The sequence below is a fragment of the Pan paniscus genome, chromosome 7 (assembly GCF_029289425.2).
Source record: "Pan paniscus chromosome 7, NHGRI_mPanPan1-v2.0_pri, whole genome shotgun sequence".
Lineage (NCBI taxonomy): Eukaryota > Metazoa > Chordata > Mammalia > Primates > Hominidae > Pan > Pan paniscus.
The window spans coordinates 73722556-73750343 of NC_073256.2; the positions used below are offsets into that span (position 1 = coordinate 73722556).

Here is a 27788-nt window from a genome sequence, read left to right on the forward strand (position 1 = left end):
TTATTTTGTTGACATACATTCCTCCAAAATAGGCATTATTTCTATTTGTTGATGAAAAAATGAATTGCCTAACTTGATTTGTCCAAGGTACGTTATGAATAATAGTGGCCAGGACTTAACACAACTCTGCCTTACTCAGTGCTGCTGCTGAACAGTCAGCCAGCATTGAGTGAGTGTGTGCCCTGTGCCTATTCCTTTGCCCACTTTTTTATAATAAATTGTTATTTGATTCTCACAGTGACCCTTGCAGGAAGGGGCTATAATTACCTTTTTACAGACCAGGAGGTTAAGTTAGTTGCTCAAGGTCACATAGTGCCATGGAGGCAGGCTTTGAACTCAGTTGATTTCAGAATGCCAAAGAGAGTATATTAGCTAATCATTTTGGTTCTTATGTTATATCCCAACTTAAGGCAGCCTGGATCCTTTAGAGAGATGCTCACCTTCTATCTTCTGTAGACTTATAATAATGGTATTTGCCTGGGCTTACACTATATCTGCTGCATAACCCACGTTGATACACTGCAGACAGGACATAAACAACATGGCTAATTTACTATCTTGGAATCCCACTCATTCAAAAATATCTACGAAGTGTCACATCCTGGGCCATATCCCAGTGATTAAGATAACCAGGCAGGGGTTTGTGGTTTAGTGACGAGATACAGCTATAACTAACCTTTATATCTGGGGCAAATGTTTTCGTGGAGATGAGCAAGGCACCATGGGCATGAAGGGGAGAAGTGGTCAAAGCTCAGGGAGGTCAAGGGAATGTTTCTCAAAGGCAGCACTGTCTGAACTAGGGGGGCATGGGCCGAAAGTCTCCAGACTCACAGCAGGAGACAGGGGTATTATTTCAGACAGTAGGTAGCATGTGCACAGTGGGAAGGCAAGAAGAAGCATGGCCTGATGAGAGGGTGCTGTAGTGCCTCTGAATAGCTGGAACACAGCAAATGGGGACATTGGTAGATGAGACTCCATCCATAGCAACCTTGTCTGCCATCCTGAGAAATGTTTGGCCTTGATCTTGTAGGTGATGAGGAGCAGTGAAAGTGTAAAAATTACAGGCATGAGGGCAGGAGGGCATGGTCACAACTGGATATGAGAAAGATTAATTTTGCTGAAAGGCTGGTGTTGGGAGACAGGTTGTGAGGTGATGGTAATGACCTGAGTGTCACACTGAGATTAATTTAGGATGAGAGTATTACTAAATTTGTAGCTGCGGCCAGGTGTCCCTACCTTAGCAGGCAGTCCATTCAGATTTGAGATTGTTCAATTGCCAGGATGTTCTTATCATGAGCTGTATAACTTCTCTATAACTTCTGCTACTCAGAATGATGTCTCTTCCTCCACATGACAGGCACTTCCCTAGTTGATGTAAATATTTTTAGGTCCATGTCCTATCCACCCATGCCTCAGTTTCTCAGGATCTGCTAGATCTTATCAACTTGGATTGTGCAGGAGGTCCATGGTCTTTCCAGACTCATGCATCATCTTAGGGACTTAGCAGTGGGGGTTAGCAACACTATACAAGATTCTGGCACCTTCAGCTGGGCTTTAGAAGAGGGCTTGTAATGAGCACATTCACAACATAATAGAACATCCCCTTTACCCCTGCTACATGGGTTAACCCATTGAGTACAGGGTAGTGCTTGTATATATTTGTACTGAACTCAATGCTTCTGATAGTGCAGCCTATAATTTCTCTAGTATTTCTGCCATAGCTAACAGCTGAGTGATAAACTCAAACTTGCAGGCTTTTTTCACATAAAATAGTTTGAGCTTCTACTGTGAATTGCATTACTTACCTTTTTTGGATGATGAACTTTGTAAGGGCAAGGACTCTTTTTTACTTAATCTTGGTGTCCTTTTCCATCTAGTATAGTGACTAACACATGCCAGCCCATCAGGAAATATGTGTTGAATAAATATAGTTTGATTATTATTTTGACCTGCACTTGGTATTAGTACTATGAAATTGTTCTAGCTTAGCACATTTGGAATCGTGATTCTATTGTATATCATTTTAGTCATTGTCAACCTTGAATCATCTGTAATCACTTTGATAAGCCTGTCTTATGGGTGGGTTCAATTTCTTGGTGTGTGAAAGTCCCATGACCACAACTGGATTTAACAAGGGGATTGTATTACTTGCAAGAAGTATGGACACCAGGATAGTTCCCAGAGCAGTGCCTTCCCTAACTATGGTGAAAACAGCGCTTTCATTAGGCTGGTTAGCTATCATTGTATGAAGAGGTAAAGGTAGTGCAGATGCAGCTTCTGGTCATGTTTCTACATATTATCAATCTTCTACATACAATCAAGCTTCTACATATGGTCATGCTTCTACATAGGTCACATGTATAGAAAATTGCAAATAAATTCCTCCTCAGGCAGGGTTTTTAGTATGGTGATGAGGAGAGTTTGTCAAAGTTTATCTCCAACTCTGACATCCCTGGATCCAACTGTTTTTTGTTTTTCTGGGGCTGAGTTTCTTCTTGGAACTTTTTAAAAGAACACGAACTCAAGGTGCAACAGGGACAAGTGGGTAGTCTTTCACAGTGTTTACCCAAAAACCCAGGGACCTTGGGCTACATCTTCCCTCTCCTGTATGTCACTCTCCATGGATTATCAAGAGTTTTAGAAAGTTTATCCCTTTACATTGAATAAATTTATTGTAGACTAAATAGGATTAGAATACATTTTGGAAATCTATTGTAAGGTCACAACTTATTAGAAGTTGTAGAACAATGGAATAATTTAGTTTCCGTATAAGCAGTATTGTTGATTTTTGGTTTTTCTTTTTTGTGGTCTCCAGATACTTAGCCATCATTGATTGCTATAATCCTTATTAAGTATTTGAAGATGTTGAGTACCATCCACTGAAGGAGTCCCAGGGCTGATTGAGGAAGTTCGTGAATATTAAAAGATGGGAACACTGAGGTTTTTTTTTTAAAGCACTTTTGTGAGTTACAATGTATATATAACTAAATTTACTGATTTTAAGTGTATGGTTTAATGTATTTTCGCAAATATGGCAGTTATGCACCCACTACCACAATCTTGAAATAGAACATCTCCATCACCCTGCATGTTCTGTCGGGCGTCTTTGCAGTCAGTCCCTTCCCCCACACTGTGACTGTGCCAATCATTGATGTGCTTTCTATTGCTCCAGTTTGCCTTTCTCTAAAATTTCATATAAATGCGATCATACGTGTAGTCTTTTGTGTTTGGCTTCTTTTCCATAGTATAATCCTCTTGAAATTGCTTTACATTGTTGTATATATCAGTAATTATTTCCTTTTTATTACTGAGTAGTATTCCTTCGTGTGGTATACCACAAATTGTTTATCCAATCACCAGATGATGGACGTTTGGATTCTTTCAAGTTTGGAGTTATTATGAATAAGGCTGCTGTGAACATTCTTGTGCAAATCTTTGTGTGGAATCTCTGTGTTTAAATTTTGTCCTGGGTATATACTTAGTAGTAGCATTGCTGGGTCATATCGTATGTGCTTAACTTTATAAGCAACTGCCAAATTAGTTTTCAAAGTGCTTGTAACGTTTTGAATTTCCAACAATCATTGTAGGAGAACCAAGTTGTTTCATATCCTTATAAACACTTTATATTTCCTTTTCGAGATGGAGTTTTGCTCTTGTTGCCCAGGCTGGAGTGCGGTGCCGCGGTCTCGGCTCGCTACAGCCTCCACCTCCTGGGTTCAAGTGATTCTGCTGCCTCAGCCTCCCAAGTAGCTGGGATTACAGGCGCCTGCCACCACGCCTGGCTAATTTTTTGTATTTTTAGTAGAGACAGGGTTTCACCGTGTCAGCCAGGCTGGTCTTGAACTGCTAACCTCAGGTGATCCGCCCACCTCGGCCTCCCAAAGTGCTTGGATTACAGGCGTGAGCCACTGCGCCTGGTAACACTTGATATTTTGAAACCTTTTAAAATTAGCCATCTTATTTGGTATGTAGTGGTATCTCATTAAGGTTTTATTTTGCATTTCCCTGATTAATTATGTTGAAGATCTCTTCCTGTGTTTACTTGGCATCTCTTTGTTTTCTTTATTGAAATGTGTTGGAATGGACATCTTGTCCTTTTTCCCCCCTTAATATGGTTGTTTGGCACTTAGTCTTAATATCAATAGTGAGTTTATAAAAAGAAATATAAGGAAAATATTTCGTTGCTTTCACGGTTTCTAGAAAGGAGTATTTCTTATTGGATGTTTTGTTTCCTGACCGTGTGTGTGCATGTGTGCTTTTTTGGGCATGCGTAGAGGAGTTCTTCTGTCATCTGTTGGCCAGATTTCATTTATCTTACCTTGCTTCCTTTCACATACTCTTTATTTCTGCGGAATCTGTCAGTTCACATTCCCCAGGAAAACCGCATGTGGATTTACTAACTACCCATCTAAAGACACACTCACAGTTACACTCTCATCCCGTGCAAACCTTAACTCCAGTGCTGCTCTGAAGGCCTTCCTTGGTGACCTCCATCATCAGCCCACAGTGGGCAGGACACCATCTGGTCCTTTTCGGTTCTCATGAACCTAGCACTGTGCAGCAATAAATAATGGGAGAGTCAACACATGACTGTTGTTAATAAGCTGCTGACCTGGGTGACCCAAGTGCTCTGCAGTGATTCTAGGGTTTCAGTGAATACGAATTCAGTCTGAACTGATAGAACTAATACTAAATCATTTTGAAATTCTGCTTTCAAAACTGCTTATGTGAGCTTTGAGTATAGAACACCTACGTTTTGCTTGAGAGACTCTATAAATCGACTTGAAAATGTGTTGCAGCAAACCTATGATTATGATCTGACTATGAATAAGACAGGGAAACTATATACTCTTTTTGTATTAAATTTATCTAGGTTAGACAACCTAAGAATATCCCAAATTTCATTTTGGATTTCTCATGGGCATTCATATTTTAATCTAGCTTTATCAGTGGGACAAAAGGCAGCGTATGCCCTTGATAACTTTTAACAGTGGGTTATATTGACAGCAAGTTGAGTTGACTTGTGATGTTGTAATCATGCTGATTAAAAATGATTTTTTTTGTTTTACACTAAAATAGATGAAATTGTAATCTCTTAAGAGGTTATTTAGGAAATTAAAGATCTGCTATGATCTAATAGAGCACTGGATTTACACCTAGAAAACCTGCGAATCTGGAGCTGGCTTAGCTGTGTGACTTTGAAGTGGTCACTTAACCACTCTGGGCTTTCTTTTTCTCATCTGTGAAATGAGTCAACTGGAGCAGATGACCATATGATCCCTAAGTTTCAAGCATCTGTGCTATAAGTTATTTGTATTAGGATCGTTTTGATTTCACATGGCAACTTTGAAGATAAATCCAATCTTGAAGTTCTCCATATGTGGTATTACTCCCTGTCTTAATCACAGTTGAGTGACTTTTCTATCTGTGAATTCATTCTAGTAAGTGTTCAGCTCTTTGCTATTTTCTCCCTTCAAAAATGTGAGAAGGATAAGGCAAAAATCATGAGAAAAATGAACAGGGATTTTAGATATAATTTTTGGCCAAGACAAAAAATATTGGTTGCAAAATATTAAAATACAGAACCTTTTGCTTTGTTATATGGGTCACAATCAAATTAATATGGGCCCAAATATATTTTAAATCAATATTTCTCTAACATAATAACAGCACATGATTTCATTAATTTGAGTTTCTGGAAATCCCATATACTTCAGCAGGCAAATAAAATACTATCTTAAATTTCAGGTATTAAAGCAATAAAAAGAACCATGGAACTTGGAGTTTATATTTCTATTTTAATCTAATACTAATTTACTCTATGTTCTTGTTGAACCTTGTTAGGTAATGGGACAGGAGAAAGTAGGCTGTTTTGAAAGTTTTGAAAGTGAGTGGAAAGTATCAATCTTAGTTGTTATTTAAATGGGCATTTTCAGGCTTTCTTTGTATTGTTTTGAAGCAATAGAAAATCTAGGTCAGGATTTACAGCCTTCCTAATAAGTGTTTAGTGTATCATTCATTACACATCGCTCCAGAAAGGCGATGATAGTGCTGAGGACGCTGGCATAGATCTTAATGAAGTAGTTTTTTAGCCATTATCTGTTGGAGTCCCAAGTGCCTCCTTAAAATATTTTTCTCTTGGTTCCTCGTATAAACCTGCAAAATATACAGTAAATCTCAATAAAGAAGATATCTATTGCAGACAGGACACTTCCTTCCCTGTCTGTTGGCTCCTGCTTTTGAGTAAACAAAGACGCAGTCATTTGGACTGATGGTATCTGACAAAAGCAGATGCTGGAGGAGAAGATGGTTAAGATTTTCAACACAGTATTTTCTTTAGCATTGCCAGCTGTCCCGATAACCATCACTTTCATGACTCGTCCCAGTATCTCCAAGTGCAGCGAAAGCAGAACATGTCCAGCAGAAGCGGCTTTCCTCCAGGAGTCTCCGTTTCTTTCCCCGTTTGTAAAAAGGAGTCATTTTTCGGTCCAGTCTATGTTAATTTTTGCTGATAATGAAATAGTTTGTACTTGAAATTTGGGACTGTTGAGGCCATCAAGATCTGTCCTCAATCCAGGAAAAAGAAGTCCAGGACCAGCGGAAACATGTGCTTGTTCGTGACCTTGGGTCTGAACTGCATTTGGAGGACAGAAGGAGCTACTAGACCTGTCTTGTGATATCTTCTCCCTTTGCAAACATTAACGATGTTTCTGGAGGACAGCGTACCTGTTTTCCTAGCCAGTTTTGCAGTTGTTTGTGAGGAGGCTCCATCATTTCCTGCATGATTCTGTGAGTTAGAAGGAGTGACACATCCTTTCTGGGATGTTGAGTATGAAGCAGTGCAAAGCCGGGGTTCCCCAGGCTCATGGCGATACGCAGGCTCTCATTTAGTTTGTTTTCCATTGAATACATGAAGTTGGCCTCATACTTTGATTTTTGTTTCCTTTTGGAATCAGTTTTAGTTTCCTGGAGCAGCTGAATTAGAAACGGGCTTTGAACCCAGTTTATCCTTAGATAAATATAATGTCTGTGATTCAAGGAAAAACAATTTCTTTTTAATGATACCTTTTAATCACTTTTATTCTCCAGCATAATTTTTAATCTTCGTCTTTTTCCTCTTAGAAATCTCCAAATTGGACATCCACAGCAGCATTCTTGTTCTATCTACGTCTTGAATTAGAAACTACCAAGCTCTGTAAGTCCTGAAAAGGAAATAAAAGGTAATTACATTAAAAATTTATTATTAAAATCATGTAGAAATCTGGTTATAAAGTAAATTTGATCCTTTATATGTTGAGCAGAATTTAGGTATTCCCCAATTTTTCCCACCTTTTTCGTTCTTAAATACTTTCCCTTCCCTCCTTCCTTCTTTCTTCTCTCCCTTCCTCCCCCTTCCTTTTCATATTCATTTAGCAAACTTTTGTGGACTCTGCCCTGTGCTGGTCACTGTTCTAAGCACACACACTTTATTCCAACTTCCCATGCCCTGGCAGGAATGGGGAGATTGGCAAAAACCATCCTTGTAGAACTCGCTCCCCAGCCTCTGTGCCGGCTGCTGGGGGGCAGATGCTCTGCCATTGGTTCGGCTGAGGCTGATCTCGGCACCTGCCCCACCTCCACTATCCCCACTGGCCTTGAAATGCATGCCCTTCTCCCAGCCCTCTCTGAACTTGCCTGGGTGCTCACTTGCAGTGGCTTTTTTACCTGAGAATTCTGAACACTCAGTGGGTATTTAACTTCCCCAATTGGGACTGTTAGAATTATAATCACTCATGGGGATAAGTAAAACAGAAACAGTGTACTGTTCCCCAACTACTGAATATGTGAATATTCTCACTGGACATGGGACCTAGTATATATATTTTTAATTATTAACATAATGTAAATATTGCAAACAAATAAATGTTACAGATAGGTAGCACAGAATGCAACTTTCTACTCAAAAGCCACTCTCCAGAGAAAATATTGGTTAGATTTAGGTGCACATTCTTTAATTATTTTTTCTCCATGCACATACTAATGTTCAGGTGTTCAGTCTGTATTAAATGCCTTAACCCTATGAGTGAAAGTATTGGGGTAAATATGACTTCATAATTTCTGGTAAATATTGTGACTTATTTTTGTTCTTGGCCTTTGTTAATCTAAATAATGATGTCTATGAGTTGGGGGCCACTGGCACACCTATGCACTTGGTTTATTTGATGGTGTTTTGTAGTCACTTTGTAGTCCAGAGCGCTCACCTCCCATTGTGTTAGGAATGCATTAATTGTTCCAGTGTTCCATAGAGAACTTGGACTCGTGTGGCAAGGTGAACACCCTTATCTTGGGTGGTGGGCAGGAGTGGTGAACTTCTCCCTAAGCTGAGAACTTCTGTGGTAAATCCACTCCAATGTGGCTCTTGAGACATCGATTTCATTTTAAAAAATAATTTCTACTGTTATTTTAAATTCAGGAGGTGCACGTACAGGTTTGTTACATGAGTATATTGTGTGATGCTGAGGTTTGGGATATAAATGATCCCATCAGCCAGGTGGCAGCCATAGTACCCCATCGATAGGTTTTTCAGCCTTTTCCCCCTGTAACTCCAGGGGGAAGTTCCCAGTAGTCTCCAGTGCCTTTTGCTCCCATTTTTATATCCATGTGTACTCAATGTTTAGCTCCTACTTATATGTGAGAACATGCTGTTTTTTGTTCCTGCATTAATTCACTTAGGATAATGGCCTCCAGCCATGTCCATGCTGCTGCAAAGGACGTGATTGCATTTTTTAAATGGCTCTGTAGTATTCCATGGTGTGTATGTACCACATTTTTTTAATCCAGTCCACCATTGATGTACACCTAGGTTGAGTCTGTGTCTTTACTATTGTGAATAGTGCTGCAGTGAACATGTGAATGTATGTGTCTTTTTGGTAGAATGATTTATTTTCCTTCAGTTATATACCCAATAATGGGATTGCTGGGTCAAATGGTAGTTCTAAGTTCTTTGAGAAGTCTCCAAACTACTTTCCACAGTGTCTAAACTAATTTACATTCCCACCAACAATAATCCTTCCCTTTCCTCTGTGGAAGGAGCATAAATGATTTCAACAAGCAAAAAACCAAATAGCCCTGGTAAAAACTGGGCAAAAGACATGCAGAGACACTTCTCAAAAGGAGACATACAAGCAGCCAACAAACATGAAAAAATACTCAATGTCAGTAATCATCAGAGAAATACAAATTAAAACCACAACAAGGTACCATCTCACAGCAGTCAGAATGGCTATTATTAAAAAGGAAAAAAAATAGTTTTATTTTTCACAGTGTTTCCATCTGTCATTAAGCTGTCGGCTGCAAGTCAGTTGATTGCCACACGTCTTCCTCCTGCTGACCGCCTCTTACCCTGGCTTCCTGCCTCCGTCCTGGGATGCCAGAGCATTGCTGCTGGTCTCAGGCTCGGCCCTCCTACTACCTTTCCCTGGTAGCCTTTGTTAACCTCCCCACGCGCCCTTGGAATTGAGCCCTCCCATCACTGGATGCCCACCACTATATCCCAAAACAATTTTGCCGTAAATTCCAGCAGTCCCTCCTGAAACAGGCCTGGGTAACCAAGAGCCTGAGTAACAAAATCAGTAGTCCAGAGCCTACTATGGCCGAGGGACACAGTGGGCTGCGGTAACTAAGGGACAGATGACCACTGAATGGACATGGTGCATCTTTCTAGACCAAGGCTTGTTATCCTGGAATGCCTAGTGCCCTGGACACTCAGAAACCCTGTCATTTGGGTCTTGTGCTCCGGGTATCATTGAGTTGCCAGCTTTGAAGCAAGGCTTCTGTTTTCTTATGGTGAGTTCCTTCAGGAAAACTTGGGCAGGGGGAGTGTCCCAGCTGGATTTATCAGCTCACTTACAGGTCGGAAGGTCTGGCTCTGCCCAAACCAGCCCTGGCCCCTTTCCTGTCCATTGTTTCAATTCTTCTCATGTCTAGTGACAGAGAGCAGTCCTGGAGAGCCACACTCCTCAGTGCTGAGGGTAAGAGTTTGAGCTTTAATGTTAGAAGGACCTGTGTCAGGACGTGGACTCTGCCATGTGCAATAGGTACAGCCCTGGGAAAGCTGTTTACTTGATGGGAAAGCAGAATTATGATAGTGCCCAGATCATAGGATTGTTGTTAGGAATGTGAGTTGCTACATGAGCTGGCACATGAGAAGTGTTTAAGGTATGTTAGTAGCTTATGTACTGTGATCTTCTGCAGAATGGAGATAATACCTACTTCTGAGGGTTGCTGTAAGCATTAACTGAGGTGGTGTATATAAATACATTGTGCTGGGCACATAGTGCATACTCTGTAACTGAGAGCCCTCCGTGATAATGGTAAAGTAAAAATAGCACTATCAGCAAATGTGTTCAGAATGGGACAGATATTGTGACCCAGAGTGTGGGGGAATATCTAACAGTAGTAGGGAAGAATGGCCGCAAGTTCAGTCATCTCATCGTTAGTTTAAGTCATTGTCTAAACTTTGGTCACAAAGGCTCATTCATAAAGGCTTTGGTTATGATTGACTACTAGAGTGAATAGTCAAGAGTTATGTGTCCAAAAATCCTTTTATTCTTATTAGGTGCTACTTTTAAAATATAAAAGGCAGTATATTCTTGGATTTTTATGAAATTTAAAAATCAACTTAAGAATAAAGATAGCAGTAATTATTTTGTTCTCTCATTAGACAATATTTTTTATCATCCTTAAATGGGAAGTATACTGGAGAATGCTCACTTATGGTATATGGTTGTTATGAAATGATTAAAGCAAGAAAATTGAAATCTAATAACGTTTGACCTTATCATCTCATACCTAAATTAAATGAGATGTGTTTAACAAACTTTGGCATTCATTTTCCTCTACTTTGAACTAAAGACACATTTGAATCCTTGGTATATTAGAGAATTTTCTTACCATTTGTTTCACACATTTGTTTTTCGTACACTTGAAACTAATGACATTACTTGGCTTAAAAATGTGTTTTAAAGAAAAGAGTATGCATAATTCACTGTAAGTCACCTTAGAAAGTGAATGTGTCTGAGCCCTCCTGGCCATAGAGACCTGTCCTGTTATCTTAGCACCCAGGCCTGGCATTAAGCATGCTCAGTACAGATGGGAACTGAATTGAAAATGCAGCAAAGGAATTGAAGATGTGAAAACCCATTTGTTAGAATGCTGAGAATATGATGACTTTTCAAATTTACCTTTAGCAGTACAGTTAAACTATAAAGAAAGACATTGTAGTGGGAGTAACATGTGCATTTGAGTGCAGTGATAGTGATACTAGTTCTTTGCTCTATGCTAAGTTTAGGATGCCGATGGGCTGGAGTCATCTGTCTCTTCTTTCCTTCTGCCCTCCTTCCCTGCTTGCCCCTTCCCCCTCCTTTTCTTACCACCCCCGACTCCTCCTCCTTATGAGACTGACCTTGTGCAAGGCCCCATGCGTTCTTGTTCTCCCAGCACTCCCTATGCAGTAGCCCGGGCCTCTGTGGAGGAGGTCCTGATGTGAAGCAATAATGCTACTACACTTGCTGTTTCTGCAGTTGTGACTTGTATTCCTGTAGACCCTTATATCAGTTACACACCAAGGGAAGGTGTAGGCAGCCTCTCTTTCAGAATCATGGTGCCACGTCTCTCATGCTGACTTAAGTCCACCTCTTCGAGTGGTTTTATCAGTGTCCTTTGCTACATCTTTTCTCAGCTAATTTGGGATGAAAACATTCTGTCTCTATTAACATCATTATATTCTGGCAGAGAACAGTATTACGCCTGAATTTCAGCAAGTCTGTTTGCATTTCACAGGAGAGAGCCAGGCTCAGCCAGACATTTTATATTCTGTGTGAAATCAAGACTTATTATCTTACTTGATAATACCATTCCTCATGGTGGAAATCTAAAACTGAACTTGCTAAGTGTTCTTCTTTCCAACAGTAGACATCAGCAGTCTTAAAAATCACTGACTTTTTAAAGTAAATTTGCCTTATTTCATGGTTGCCCACAGGTTAGGATTTGTCATGAGATTAAGCTGGTAAGAATAATACAGCCACCTCTCAAAATTTGTAATCATGCCAAGTGAAAGTTTCTGAAAACCAAAGAGTAGTTAAGGTGCTGATCTGAATGGGATAGATTAGTGAGAACCCCCACTCTTCTTGCACACGTATGCACATGCAAACACATGTGTGCACACATACACACTTCCCAGAGGTGTGATTTGATTTTGGACTTCAGCTGTAATTGAGTTTGCTTCCTTATTTGCTTTAGGTATTGATCTGACTTGAGTACCATTGAAGAGCAAACCCCTTAAGCATGAGTGTATTTTAATATGTAGTAGTATACAGTTCTTCAACCTCTTCAAACCCTAAGAATTTGAATTTTTCTTCTCCAAGTACAAGAGTATACTGGTTTTGTGAAATTTGGTAATATAAACTTAGATTTTCCCGGAATGAGTTTCCCTTATTGTTATCCAATCATACTTATTATTTTTTACCTTGTTTCAGTGTTTGAGTAAAGGGGAAGAACATCGGATGGTGTGTTTTGGTTTTTCAGATTGTTTGAAAACATCAAAGTATTGATAGACCCTTCATGTATTAATGCCGTTAAGGTACAAGTATGTTAAATTTTTTTTTACATAGTCTATAAGCTGATCAACCTACAAACCTACTATCTATAGTAAATGCATTCTTATTGTTACATAGGATTATCTTTTTAAAAACAGTACTTTTAGTGATTTGAGGTTTTATATATTAATATATAATTTTTACTTGCCTTCTCTCTAAAAGGAAGTTTTTTTGGTTTGTTTGTTTGTTTTTTTTTTTAATTAAAATGTCCTCCAATTTGGAGCTTAGAATGGTGGCTTATGAAATCCCAACACTTTAGGAGGCCAAATTGGGAGGATTGCTTGAGGCCAGGGGTTTGAGACCAGCTTGGCAACATAGTGAGACTCAGTCTCCACAAAAAAAAAAATAAAAAATTATCCTAGTGTGTGGTGCACGCCTATAACCCTAGCTACTCAGTTAAGCTTAGGCAGGAGGATTGCTTGAGCCCCAGGAGTTGGAGGCTGCAGTGAGCTGATAGTGCCACTGCACTCCAGCCTGAACGACAGAGTAAGACTCTGTCTCTTTAAAAAAAAAAAGTTTTCCAATTTAGGTTGCATACATCAGTCATGATGATGAAATTCTTTTTTCACGAAAAGTATTGTTCACAATCTGTTTAGCTTTTTTAGTGGCATCTCTTTTCAGTGAGTACTGTCTTTGGCAATGTTTTCTGACTTGTTTCCTAACTTAATTAGAATTGGAAAACAGCCGTTACTTTTCTCTCTTTCTCTTTGTTGTCTGGGGCCGTCATACCTGACTATCTTGATTTTCGCTTTCTCCTTCCCCCACTGCAGTTAACGCTTCATCTCTGAGGCTACTTTTCTTTGTTTGGAGTCTGTCAGCTGAACAGATAGGCATCAGCAATGTGTGACACAAGCAGGGACTGTCTGGGTTTGAAATGCAAGATGTATTGTACCAAATGAATTCTAGATTGTTTTGCTTAGTAGCTCACCCAATTTTTGTTTCTTTAATCTTCGAAAGATACGACTGGGAGGATACTTGCACCTATTGAGAAAGCGTGTGGTCCTCTCCCTGAGTGATTGCTGATGACATAGAAATGCATGGTAGCCTCTTTTCACTTAAAAATTAAGTATCAGGTACTGCTTACTCTAAATTAGGTTACAGAGCTGCCGTCACTCCTCATCATCAACCCTCGGACCATTAATGACTGTTCTGTTTACTCAGAGCTGTGTTATATTTTGCATATGAAATCCTGGAGTGTTGAAGACAGAGATGTTGCATATTTAATTTTAACTCCTTGATTTTCAGAGGAGAAAACGGAGATCATTTCACAATTGCCTTGTAAATAGCTGTAAGAATACAGCAAAGGTATTCTTAGTGTAGCTATTCTTCATGTAATTAAAATATCTATGAAAATTACCTTTAATCCCAGCACGTTGGGAGGCCAAGGCAAGTGGATCACTTGAGGTCAGGAGTTTGAGACCGGCCTGGCCAACATGGTGAAACCCCATCTCTACTAAAAACGCAAAAGTTAGCCAGGTGTAGGGGCACAGGCCTGTAATCCCAGCTACTTTGGAGGCTGAGTCAGGAGAATCATTTGAACCTGGGAGGCAAAGGTTGCTGTGAGCCAAAATCGCGTCACTGTACTCCAGCCTGGGTGACAGAGTGATTGAGACTCTGTCTCAAAAAAAAAAAAAAATCTCTGAAAAGTAACAAGTGCATCAAATTATATTAAAAATGATGAGCTCTCTCTACCCACCCTTCAGATCCACTTCATCCCGGACCCAGAGAAGAGCTTGGCATTCAGGAATTTCCTAAACAGCTGTGTGTTTGTGTTTGCTCATTCATTGGTTCCCTTAACAAATGTATTCTGGGCACCGGCTGTGCGGTGCCAGAAAGACGTGGCTCTTGATTGAGAAGCACATAGTTAAGCCACCAGAGTTGTTATCTGATCCCATATTTCTTTAAATTTAGCATTTGACTGAGCCTGCAAGATTTGTGTTTTTGACAGAATTCCCTGGAGGAGCTGAGGAAAGCATATCAGCCTGACGGCATTTCTCTGGAGCCAGATCGCCGGGTGCCAGCCTGGGCTGGCACTCACAGGGCCCCTCCTTGCTGGCCCTGCTGAGCCCAGAGTCATTGTCATTCTCAGAACCTCCTATGTTTGGGTTATGCTGAAAATGCAGGGAGCTCTCTTCGATCAGCCTTAATTTGACTGGAAGAGGAAACTCATTTCCTGCAGAGTGCCTGTAATGTGTCCAGTCCCTGTTTGGCTCCTTGCTGGTTGGCCGAGGCAGGCGAGTCCACCCTGGAGCACCACAGGCCTGTTCCAGGGGCCAAGAAGGCCTTTGTCTCCAGCTTCACTTTCTTACTCTTTGCTTTTCAACTTCTCACCAGCCATGTAGAAAAAGTCTTATACATGTGAGATCCCATTGAGTTTATATGGTGTTGAAATTTCACTCACTAGTACTCTTCTCACAATTTTAAAAATAGTCATTTAAGAAGTTTCGTCTGTTGAGTAGGCTGTGTTAGGAGCCGCTCCTATCTATGGGACAGTGGGAAGTACAGCAGGAATTTCAGAGCCAAATTTCAGATCTGCCCCCTGATAGTGGTGGTTTGAGTCACGTAGAGTAAGGTTAGTCTCCCCCTCTGGAGGTCACTTCTTATATATATTTAAACATACACACACACATACACACACATTAGAGACAGGGACTCCGTCCCTTGCTCAGGCTGGAGTGCAGTGATGTGATCATAGCTCACAGTAGTAACCTTGAACTCCTGGGTGCGAGCAGTCCCACCTCAGCTTCCCAAGTAGCTGGGACTACAGGCATATGCCACCGTGCCTGTGGAGACAGTGTGGTCTCTAATTTTTAAATTTTGAATATTTAAAATTTTTTAAATTAAATTTTTAAATCTTTTACATTTTTAATTTTTAAAAAATTTTAAATTTTTTGTTTGTAGGGACAGCCTCTCACTGTGTTACCCAGGCTGGCCTTGAACTCCTGACCTCAGGCGATCCTCCCTTCTCTGCATCCCAAAGCACTGGAATTGGTCAGCGCTTCTTCGACATACTGTACCCACCTCAGCAATTTTTGAGTGAACGCTTTTTTTTTTCTCCTGCAAAATATTTAACATTCCCTACTTGTTATTTGGGCACAAATAATTCTGTCCCCAAAGTGGATTCATCTGCATTCTGTGATAGTTTATTTATTGAACATATAGCACACAGAAGCAGTTTGCTTTCCTCTAACGTTACCAATACCTGAAATATGCTTACGAAGAGAAACTGGTGTCTGTATCCCAGTGAGCATGTGCCATATGCGCACGGCGGCTGCTCTCCCAGGCGTTGGCTTGTGGCTCCTGCACAGTCATCTTGTCAGCATCACAGGCCCACATAGAGACTAGGCACTCCAGGGCCGCTCTGCCTAGATTAGAGCTGGAGGAAGAGAAAATACTAACCCAGGCAGCAGTGGCCATTAGCCCACCCAGAACCGAATGCCTACACCCAAAACGTATGCATTCACATCTTAGGAAATAGTGCCTGTTTCCATATAATTTTAAAAACACTGCCTCACCTTTTTTGCTAACAATTATATTAGGAACTTTAAAATTGTATTTTGATTTGAAAATCTAGAGACTTACATTAAGGTAAGTGGAAAGTAAATTATAGCTGTGCAGGATCAGCTTTTTAAAAAAAAATTCAGTTTTTAATGAGACTGAAAATGTCCACTTATGATATTTCTTCTTTCTCTACTATCCTTAAGTTAGCATACCATGGTTTATAGCTAAAATAATATATGGTAGTGACAAATGTGATAAATGTACACTTTTTTAAAAGCAGAGGTTAGAAATGGGAAAATCTTTTTTGTTGTTGTTGTTGAGACAGAGTTTCACTCTTGTTGCCCAGTCTGGAGTGCAGTGGCGCGATCTTGGCTCATTGCAACCTCCGCCTCCAGGTTCAAGTGATTCTCCTGCCTCAGCCTGCTGAGTAGCTAGGATTACAGGTGCCCACGAACACATGTGGCTAATTTTTATATTTTCAGCAGAGATGGGTTTTCCCCGTGTTGGCCAGGCTGGTCTCGAACTGCTGACCTCAGATGATCCCCCACCTCAGCCTCCCAAAGTGCTGGGATTATAGGCATGAGCCACCGCGCGCAGCCAAAAATGGGAAAATCTTAATAGTCCGTGCACACCTTACTAACATATCCAGATGAAGGGAGTGAACATTAGTCGCAGTGTTCGTTCCAGCAAGAAATGGGACCACTGTTTTAATCTAAAAGGTGATGATAGTTCCCACTCTTCTCCTATGTTACCCTTCTGTCCACATCTGAAACATCCAGTCATGACTATGTACCATCAGTGGTCCTCATTAATTAATTGATGGTGATATTTTAGCCAACGTATCAGCAAATGTTCTTTGCTGATTCTGTCTCCCCCATCCCCAACAGTTTGATTTGTTGTTATTCTGTAGCTACTGCCCATGTGGAGTGAGCCACAGTCAATGGAAATCATAACACATGGGGAGTCTTGTTGCAAGGTAGGGAAGGTAAGCACACTACCCTGCATGGTAAAATTCACTCACTACAGTGGTAATCAGCTGTCACCAACTTGTGACATTGATGCCTTGCATTGCACTGATTGGTGGAGGAAGAATGGGGGTCATCAGCACTTACTGGTGTTAACCATCTGCTAAGTAAGGACTTACTTAAAGCTAGTGCAGGTATTCCTATTCTCTGAATTTCAGCTGTAGGACTCACTAATCACTTAACTGCCAGATGGTTGACAGACAGCTGACTTCTGCTGTCAGGAAGCAGTGCTAGGAATTGAAATTATTTCCTTGAACTCTGATTTTTCTTAGATGAAATAAGCAGGGATCTCGCTTCAGTTCTTAGTGGGATAGAGCCTTGGGTACAGTGTGTAAACTCTCCAAACCTGTTTCCTCCTGTTTACCATGTAAAGGCTGAATAAAATAGATTTTGATTTCTCTGTTTTCATAAGACATAGAATTTTTTATGTGACTATTATAATCAGGCAAAAATTTAGAACAAGTACCATTATTGGACTGAAAGCTCCTATTCCATCTTTTTAGATTCCACACATGTGATCTAGTGTATGGTACTAATTGCATTTATGATGAAGAAATTCTAAAATCACAGATGTTGATTAATTTAAAAATAGAACATACGCATTTTTATTAAGCTGTTGAGTTACAGGGTTTGGGCACCACTTCCTGATTTTCTGGCACAATCCAGTGGTAATGAGAATTGTGAGTGCAATGTCAGCATCATGCAGAGATGAAATTAGGGGACCCATTTGTCTTTTGGCTGCTTTTTGCAGAGATTCTTTTACACAACCTATCTATTCCTAGTTTAGTCAGACCTCTAATTTACCTGGATTTTTCTGTGATACAAACTTCAGTTTTCCCCAGTGGGATCTCCCCATCTTATTTCTTCCAAGAGAACTAGTTAGGTGATTGGTTGCAAGAGGTACTGTGGGACATTTTGGTACAGTTAGATAATGTGTGCACCATCATGTGCCAGCATTTTATGAGTAGGACTGCGCTTTTCTAGAATTGCTAGATGTAGGTGTGAGAGAAGCTTGAATGTTGCATATATTTAATTCTCTTTAAAAATATGTTTCTTGTGTATGTTGTGTTTTCTACTATCTAAAACTGTAATCCACATCAAAACTGCTTATCAAATCTCCTGGATGCTTGCGTGAGAATTGAAATAGATAAAAAAGCATCTGCAAATTAACATGCCAGGACTTTTTCTGGTTTCTAGCTGTCCCACTTCACACTGTGGGAATAGTCCTGGCTCCCTCCAGCCTGGGAAACTTTGCGTGGTGCTTTCATCTTTGTAACACTTCCTTCTCTCTCATAGCACCAGGAGCAGGGCCTGTTTGCACTGCAGTGAATGAGATAATTTTCCAAGGTGGGAGTGCGATGCACCAGGGATTAGCTGATATTTAAAGAATATGAATGAAAGCAGCAAACACCTCACCAGGGCAGGCTGCACGAGCCTTTGGGCAGTTATTCCCTTGTAGGATTTGAAGTTTTATTGGCAGCTGATTAGGTAAACTGGAGTCGTTTGTCCCCTAGGTACGTCCCTACCCAAGAGGAGAGGTGGCCAGTAAATGTCAGCTGAGGCACCGAAGGCTGCGATGCACCAGCCCGGTGCCCTGTGAGGACGGCCACATCAATAGTGGTAACACTCAGTGAGTGCGAGTTTGCTTTTCAGACCTAATGATTACTTTAAGTCAGGGATTTTAACTTTGTCAGAAACTTGAGTTGTAAAACAGATTGGTCTGCTGAAAACTTCCCTGTCAATCAAGAGCCTTCATTTTCTTTTTATTTATTTATTTATTTATTTATTATTTATTTTTATAACTTTTTTATTTTTTATATATATTTTTTGTTATTATACTTTAAGTTCTAGGGTACATGTGCACAACGTGCAAGTTTGTTACATATGTAAACAGGTGCCATATTGGTGTGCTGCACCCATTAAGTCATCATTTACATTAGGTATATCTCCTAATGAAGAGCCTTCATTTTCAATCTGGAATACATCACTAATTCTTAAACCCCTGACCTCTTTCTGCTTTGATTTTTTTACCTAATAGAACCAATGCGAAATCCAAACACTTACATAGTTTGCTATTGCCAGGCACTGGTTTAGCTATTTTACATGTATTACCTCATTTAATCCTCCTAACAGCTCTGAGGTAGGTTCTGTTATTATGCCATTTTATAGATGAGGAGACTGAGGCATAGAGAGATGAAATACTTTGATCAGGGTCACACAAGCTAATAAGTAGTGAAGCAGGTACTTGCATCCAATCAGACTGATTCTAGAATTCCCTTCTCTTAACTGCTATACTGTACTGTCTTGAAAAAATGTAATGCACATCTCTCTTATTTCTTTGCATTTGGTTTGACTATGTGAATACACATTTCCCCTTTTATGGGAGATGTTTGAACCAATGAATATGAGTACTATTCTTCTGGGCTGAGATATGTTTTGAGGGGCTTGAATAAAGCACCTCATCTGTGCTACTTGTGAATTACTTTCTAGAGCAGCATGAGTTCACACCTAGATAACATGTGTTCTCGGAGGCACTGCATATACTCATACAAGTGAATAATGTGCAATCCTAGGGGTGCCACTTACATAGACTACCATGGTCATGATGACCCCTCAGATTGTTCAGTGTGCAGCCTATGCAACTGTCTGTGCAGCCCTTCAAAAGCTGCCTGACAGCCTTGTTTAGATAACTTTCAGGAACATACAGAAAACGAATATATCTCTGGTAATAGTTCATGCTTTATAGGCTTACCTCAGTGCATCGAAGCTACCTTCCAGTTAAAAATGTATGAATGAAAAAATAAAAATATGTTATGTAGGAAATGTCTGTATATTAAAATATCCATATAAAAGCAGCAGCTACCAGGTAAATACAGAAGCTGTTAGGGTGGCAGCTGAACAATCAAACTAAGTACCTGCACTCATTTCTAATTTAGATGGACCTTAGTAGCCAGACTATGGATGTTACACTTAACAAAATCATCAGCTTTGTAACTTTGCAAATTAGACACTGACACAACAGAATCAGAAAATAAAAACCAAATGGAAATATTTCAGCTGTCATTTAACTTGAAACAAGCAAAACTCACTCACACATCAGACTTCAGGGCATCATGGATGCTCTTTAATGAAGAGCATTGTGGTTAAAAATCAGGCAACACTTGGAAATTTTTATGAGACAGGGGCAGAATACTTTATGGATGAAGTGAAACAGAGCCCTCAAACTGTTTTTATCAATTAAGGATATTCAATATTACATGAGTTCTGTAGCATTTATACTACTTAGTTTTAGGAAATAATGAGTTAACTGGCTAAAATAAAAAGCTCTCTTTTTAAGGAGCTTTAATTAGGTAAAAGTCAATGCTTAATAGTCTGTTAAAGCATTATTTTAAAAATTAGTGGAGTGGAATTCATTGTAAGCTGACAATCTTAAGTTGGTGTGGTGTAGGTCTCTGCAATTACGATGGTTATTGCCACCTTTATTAAGGGAGGAGGGCTAGCACGGGGCTTCATGTGGAGTTCAGAGCACACTTGAATTCCATTCCCTTAACTGTTCACAGCAGTGCTGCGTGCATCAGCAGTCATCAGGGCTGTAGCAGGGTGTCAGCAAAGTGACATATAACCACACTCTCTCTCGCTACTGTGTCGCTCTTCATTTAGAAAGTTCAGTGTTAATAGTAGGATGAGGATTTAAGCATCTTGAGGGCGGGATGTTTTATCTGTTTCTTGACTGCTCTATCCCCAGGGCCTGGCACCCAGTGAAATGAATGAACTGTTTCCTGATCTGACTGCATGCACGCTCTGTGTACTCATGAGGCATAGGTCTGTTTCTGTGAACAGCTTTACTATATGTGATGTCTTCTAATGACTTGGACTTCTTTTAATATTGTACTTATTTTTATTTTATATTGTGACCTTGAGGCCAGTTAGCCACCCAGGTTTCATCTGACAGACATGTTTCGTAGTTGATTAGAGCAATTAAAGTTTTATCTATTGGATAAAATTCAAAAGTCATCGGCCATCTGTGAAAACCACTGCACTATGGACCACAGACCAAGGAGGATTTTCATCTTATGAAAAACAAAGAAATTATATTAAGATCCTAATACCAGAAGGTGGACATTGCTTTACAGAGAATGTCTTAGTTTGCTCAGGTTGCTATAACAAAATATCTCAGGCTGAATAATATATAAACAACAGAAATTGATTGCTCACAGTTTTGGAGTCTAAGATCAAGGCCCCCGCAGAGTTGGTGTCCAGTGAGGGCTCCTTCCCCATAGATGGTGCCTTCTATGTGGGTTCACAAGGCAGAAGGGACAAGGCAGCTCTCTGGGGCTCTTTTCTAAGAGCCTGATCAAAAGCACTGATCCCATTCATGAGGTTGCAGCCTTTGTATCCTAATCATCTCCCAAAGGCCGCATGTTCTAATACCATCACCATGCTGATTAGGTGAATTTTTTTTCTGCTATGATCTTATTGTTAACATAAGAATCATTTCAGTAACATAAAATATGATATTCATTAAGCATGGTGGCCAAGTTAGCATTATATTAGCTCTAATTAGCTATAATTGAATTTTTATATTTTATGCAATTAAATTGTCAAAACCAACCATTACTATATATATTAATAACACAACTGTGAACTTTAAAAGTGTTAGTAATTCAGTCTTCTAGGACTCCTGGATTCTCAGAAATCGTTTGCACGTAGTTTTTGTCATTCTGAAGAGTGCCCGTTTCACAGATGAAAAAACTAAGGCACAGAGCGGTTGTGTGGGGCCAGGAGTTAACTAACAAATGTAACTGAAGACTCATGATTCCAGGTATTGTGTTCTTTCTAGTCTACAGTACTGTGTATACCAAGAATCCTCATTAAGTACAACATAGTCATCCATTGGCAAACCTGAGATAACCCGAAAACCTTAGTTAGATGTACATAGGTATGTAATTTCTTCCTTGCTGGGGCAACCTTTGAAACTCCCTTAGAGCAGGAATCTAAAAAGGAAATCAATGTATCCCTCTTACCATAGGCAAAATAGCATTTCTTAATTTTCAACTCCTATCATCTGCTCCTGCTCTCACTTATTTTGCAAGAAGAGTCATTGATGCCAAGTCAGGCCACCATAATGGCCAGTTTTAATTACTGCATCTCCAGTCTTACACTAGACCTTGCAGAGGGGTCACACTTTACTGTAGTGACTATAGTGCAGTTGAATGTGCAATGTTTGGTGGTTTTACACATGTTGGAGAGAATTTGTACTATAGGACATAGGGTCTTAAGGTAAAAGTGTTGGGCTGAGAATCCTATGAAATATATATGGCAGATTTCTAGAGCTGATGTCGACAGCCGTAATGTTAACACATTTTCAAAGCAAAGAAAGTTGGATAGAAGAGTTATGAAGCGAAAATATTGGTGATGATAGGGGACATTTCCAAACGATATTGAAAATAATATTCCAGGAGAGACTTTGATTAGGTAGAAAATGCAAACTCAGTACACTGCTTTCCTATGAAAACAGTGAAGACTCTTTAATAAGAATGAGATATTCTGCTTTTTGGAAGCGGTGACTGAGCATTCTGCAGGATTTCAAATAGTTAAATAATTGTTACGCCTTGGCCCAGGAGTCTCAGCCTATCTGCAGAGAAGAGGTAAATATTAAGTACCTGAAGCCTTTGCTCTGAGGTCTGTGTTGGGGGAGGATGTTTGTAGTAAGGTTTGGGTCTTGGGGATGCATTCATAAACTATAGAGATATGTGATCTATGCCTGGAAGCTGCCATTTTTGTTTCCTTTAGAAGTTCCAGAGTAGAAGGCACCATCATAGTCTCCAACCATCACCTCAATGGCATCCCTGAACTACATCTGGGGTGTAGTTCCAGCAACTGACCAGAGGCACTCTGTACCTCATCAAATTGTAATTAATCTTCCTTTTTCCTCTCTCTCTCTCTCTGACTTATATAAATCAAGTCACGGTCCTTAGTAAATATCTGAAGAGGTACCTATTAAATAGGAATAGTAATACAGGCATTCTATCTGTACAGTTTATACTTGTTTTGGTAAATGACTGATCTCTTGTAAAACTTGAGAGCTTTTTCTGGGCTATTCAGTGTGCATAATGAATATTGATATCTTAGGGCTTTAAAAAATAGCTTCTTTATGTAGGAGTTAGTGTGCTTGGAGACCAGTTTGAGAATTTTGAAAAAAAAATTTTTTTTAATGTCAAAGTAGGATTTAATTTAAACTTTAGAGTCTTCATCTTAACCCTCTTTCAACTTCTCCAGAAGAGTTATTAGCATAAAAGCTTAATGATTTACATCTGAAGGTTATGTATGTACTGAGGAAATTCAGTGTTGATTCTAAATACTTCTTAGTCATCCTTAAACCCAGCTTGAAGCTCTAGGGTGCTTAAGCGTAGTTCATTATTACAGAAGTAACTCATCAGTGAATTGTTTGGCAAACAGCAGTCTGTAGTGGTTTTTCTCTAACTTAGGCTCTTTCAGAAGTGTCTGCATTTTCCAGGAAAATTATCTGTTCATATTTTGAGGATAAAAATAGCATTGAAAGGACTTTTAGTGCAGATTTGCTGGGGCTATTTTGGTGGTCCTGAATTTTTTTTATTTTAAAAAGGAATATTAACATTGATCTCACCATTATACTTCTTGGAATTCCTTACCTGCTGATACCTGACACCTTTGCCTCTGTGGGGGAATTTCCCATTATTGGGGTTTCCTCAGGCCCCAACCCTCCTGTCTCTTCTGCCTCCCCTCCTCCAAGGCATTGGTGTCTTCCTAGCTTGATCATCTGCCCCTTCCTTCCCCCTGCCCTCCTTTACTTTTTAGTTGTGGTGAAAAACATGATACAAAATGTACCATCTTAATCATTTCTAAGTAGATAGTTCTTCGGGGTGTTTTGTTATTGTTTTATATTATGAATTTTTAATTTTAAAATGTTCACGTGTTTATTAGCTGCATCTCTACAGCCAAGATCTAACCTACTTCAGGGCTTGGGCCCATGTTGTCCTTCTCACTACATTCAATCAGTGCATTCATTATGTGCCTGTTATTTCCAAGCACTCTGTTTTGCATTCCTGACTTTGTTGAGCACACAGCAGATGTTAAACATCTGATCACTGAGTTTCAGAAATTTTTTTTAGGAATGATTTTCAGTGGTAGAATTTGAAAACAGCTTGTGTGAGTAGTCATAGCTCATCCTTTTAAAAATAAATGCCAAATAAGAAATGGATTATCGTGGGGAAGTCTCTCACTTAAGAAAAATCATTATAGAGTAATACCGATTGAGATTTTCATTTCCTTTCAGCAGGACTGGTAGGATAGATATTGTGTGTGTGTTTTTTCTTAAACTATAATGGTGATTATTTTCTTTTTTAATTACTCTGCCATCTCAAGAATACATGTATTGTCATTTTAGATTGCTGGGTCAGGAATGAAAGTTTGAGTGTGTTTGATTTCAGTCCTGAACTCTCATATATTATGTTTCTGGGGAGTAAGCTTGGTTTTGATATAACTTTCTATTTGGGGGATTTTAGAAGTTAGTGCATAAAATAGTGCTCCCTTTGCATGGATGGATGAAATTTTGTGGTGTTCAAACTGTTGTATTAGAGATGTGAATGCCTAATCATAACAGATTAAAAACTGTCAACTATCTTTCATATTTAAGCAAGTTACAATGGATACAAATATTTCTTGAAAAGCTAGTCTTTTTTTTTTTTTAAATGTAGTTGCTTACACTCCTTAGGTGCACAGCAAATGCCAGAACTGCCCTAATTAGGTCAGATGTTTCTCATTAGCTTGTAACAGTCTTGGATGTATGGATGGATGGATGCACAGCAGATGGATTGGCGGAGGATAGACACTTTAATTGACCCCTCGCCACTGTCACACTACACATATGTAACTCCCTGGCTACACTGAATCTTAAAGACCACACATACCACTAATATTGTACTGATTGAAATTGCTCGTTTCAATTCCTAACAGACTGTCTGTGTCTTTCTTAATAGCCTGTGAATATCTACAGAACAAGGGCTGAATCAGATGCAGAATATTTGTATATTTTATTTCAGAATATTTATATTTTAGTAAGTTAATGCTCACTCTTAAGTAAAGCAATGGGAAAAACATCCTCTAATATTTACTTTTTCTTGTAATAATCTACTGATGGCATATTTTTATTAGCCATCCTTGGAATTATTCCTTGGAATTATTCAGTAAGCATTTACAAAGGATCCTGTATACAGTAGATAATTAGTATTTTGATGAATAAAAGATGAACACTTTTCCTAATATACCTCATAGAAATGTAAATAAATTATATTGTTGATATTCCTGTCATTGATGTGACATTAATAAAATATCATGGAAGGGCTGGTTTCAATTTTACCATTTCTGAGAAAAATGGCATATGCATGGTGGTCTTTAAAATAGTCATTGCCATTAAGGATTTGTATATTCTGCTTGTTCCCAGATGTCATGGTCTTGTGAGGAGGATAGAATATTCTTCAGCAACCTCTTATACTTTTTTTTTTTTTTTAACATGTTCACACCTGTGAGTTTAGGTGACAGTGCTGTGAGATACTTTTAGGATGTTACTTTTTGCATGAACAAACAGAGGCTAGGCTTAGAGGAAAGCATACCAGTTTTTTATTGCTGTATAACAGATTTCCACAGACAGTACCCATTTCTTAGCTCGGTGGTTCCAAGTCTGCCATGGCTCAGCGGGGTTCTCTGTCAGGGTCTCCAACGCAAGGAGTTGGCTACACGGCCCTCTCAAGTAAGGCCATGGGGAAGAATCTGCTCCTGAGCTCATTCAGGTTGTCGGCAGGGCTGAGGTCCGTGTCTCCTGGCTGCAGGCCAAGGACTGAAGTTTTTAGAAGCTTCTAGAAGCCACTTGCATTTGTTTGCTGTGGGTCTTCTCAGGAACATTGCAGCCAACAGCAGGATCCTTCATCAGATTCCTGTCAGATTTCAAATCTCTTTGGATTCTTTTCTGTGACCAGCCAAAGGAAACCCTTTTAAAGGGCTCATGAAATTAGGCTAGGCCCACCCAGATACTCTCTCTATCTTGAGGTCACTGTGCCACATACCTGCCAATCATGGGAGTCAAATCCATGGTATTTACTAGCCCAGGGATTACGCACAGGGCATATACCAGGGGGTGGGAAATCCTGGCCCCTCTTTGAATTCTGCCTCCATGGAAAGGTCAGTTAAAATGCTTGGGAAATGCTGCCAAATTTACTCCAGCGTTTATACTGCTTCTACTTTGAGATGCTGAAGACCGTGCTCTAAGAACTCTCTTCTTGTTTAACCTTACTGTGTTTCTATGGGAAAGGGAAACAGCTCTGTCCTTGGCATGCAGAGATGTTCTTAATTTACAGTCAGTAGGGCTGAGGGTTTGATGCTTATGATTTCCATTCATTGACCTGTATTGTTTCAGCCAATCACTCCTGGGCCAGTGGTGCCCAGATGAGATCAGGTGTGCAGGTTTGCAATGAACATAGAAACCAAACTGACTCTTGTTAAGGGCTTAACCTAGGTTAAGAACTTGACAAGCTAGGACACAGGGAGTTGCCCTGAGTTCGAGACCAGAGGAGCAACTTATCAAAATTACTGTTTTGAGCAGATTAACCTTGAAGCTGTGTGGATGGTAAGAGGGGAGAAGCCAGAAGCAAAAGCCAGCCAGGAATTCAGAAATGAATGCTCATTTATCAGTGGTAAGGGAGATTTAGAAATGTACTGTGTTCCTTGAATTGCTACTATTGGTGGTGGTAGTGCTGGGAAAATGAAAAAGACTGGGGAAGTGTAAGCAAGCTATAAGACAAAATCAGGCTGCTTGTTAGGACTTGTGAACACCTGGGTAGCCTATGTTTACTTTTCGGAGAGGCCATGTGCTTGTGACTTTCAGGGTGCATTGTTCAGGTAAATCGTCAATTTGTGTATGGGACTTGCAAATATATAACATATTTGGCATTTCAAATGGTAAAAAGTACTATGGAGGAAGATAAAGCAGGGATGGGGATAGATGTATATTAGTATTAAGTGCATATCAATTTGGGGCTTTTAAAAATCACCTAAAATAAGTTGTTAACCAGAGGCACATGGGTTGGAACGGATATAAATGTGTATTTTACATGGAATTGTATTTCATATTTATGGCATTTGGCCTTTTACTCTCCCCTACCTCTTTCAAAAAGCAGCATTCATTTAAATGAGGTGGGTAATGGATCTATAACATTTATTACTCTGGTAATAGGATGTTCATTCCTTCTGAATACCTTACTTCTGTCTGTTTGAATCATTAACCTAATCACATACTCTAATTTTCTTAAAGTCAGTATTCAAAGAGAGTTTGGCTTTTACTTCCTTTTCCTTCCACTGTTTGACTGAAGAATTTTTAAAATAAAAAAACAACATGGGAATCGTCTGTGAGGCTGGGCACTGGACAGGGAACACATCTGTTTCATGTAAGTATAAAATGCTGGCTTTACAAATACTCAATGTGGAGTTCTCACCACATAGTTGGCTGAAATTTTCCATGTTTGCAGTGGAACTTGAAATGAAAATAGAACTGTATAGCTTTGTTACCATGGGAAGGGATAACATTTAATTTCAT

At 39.6% G+C, this 27788-nt stretch overlaps 1 protein-coding gene across 5 annotated transcripts in view; it reads left to right on the plus strand.

Moving 5' to 3' along the window:
- Positions 1–27788, plus strand: part of FAM110B (family with sequence similarity 110 member B) — a 153991-nt gene that overhangs the window by 30037 nt on the left and 96166 nt on the right. For 4 of the 5 annotated variants that reach the window (XR_004672904.3, XR_010112936.1, XM_008975455.4 and 1 more), the window contains exon 2: positions 7123–7220. The gene's annotated coding sequence lies outside the window, so the exon portion shown is untranslated. Of the gene's footprint in view, positions 1–7122; positions 7221–18379; positions 18792–27788 lie in introns of those variants that run through there. The other variant, XM_063606771.1, reaches the window with a different exon arrangement.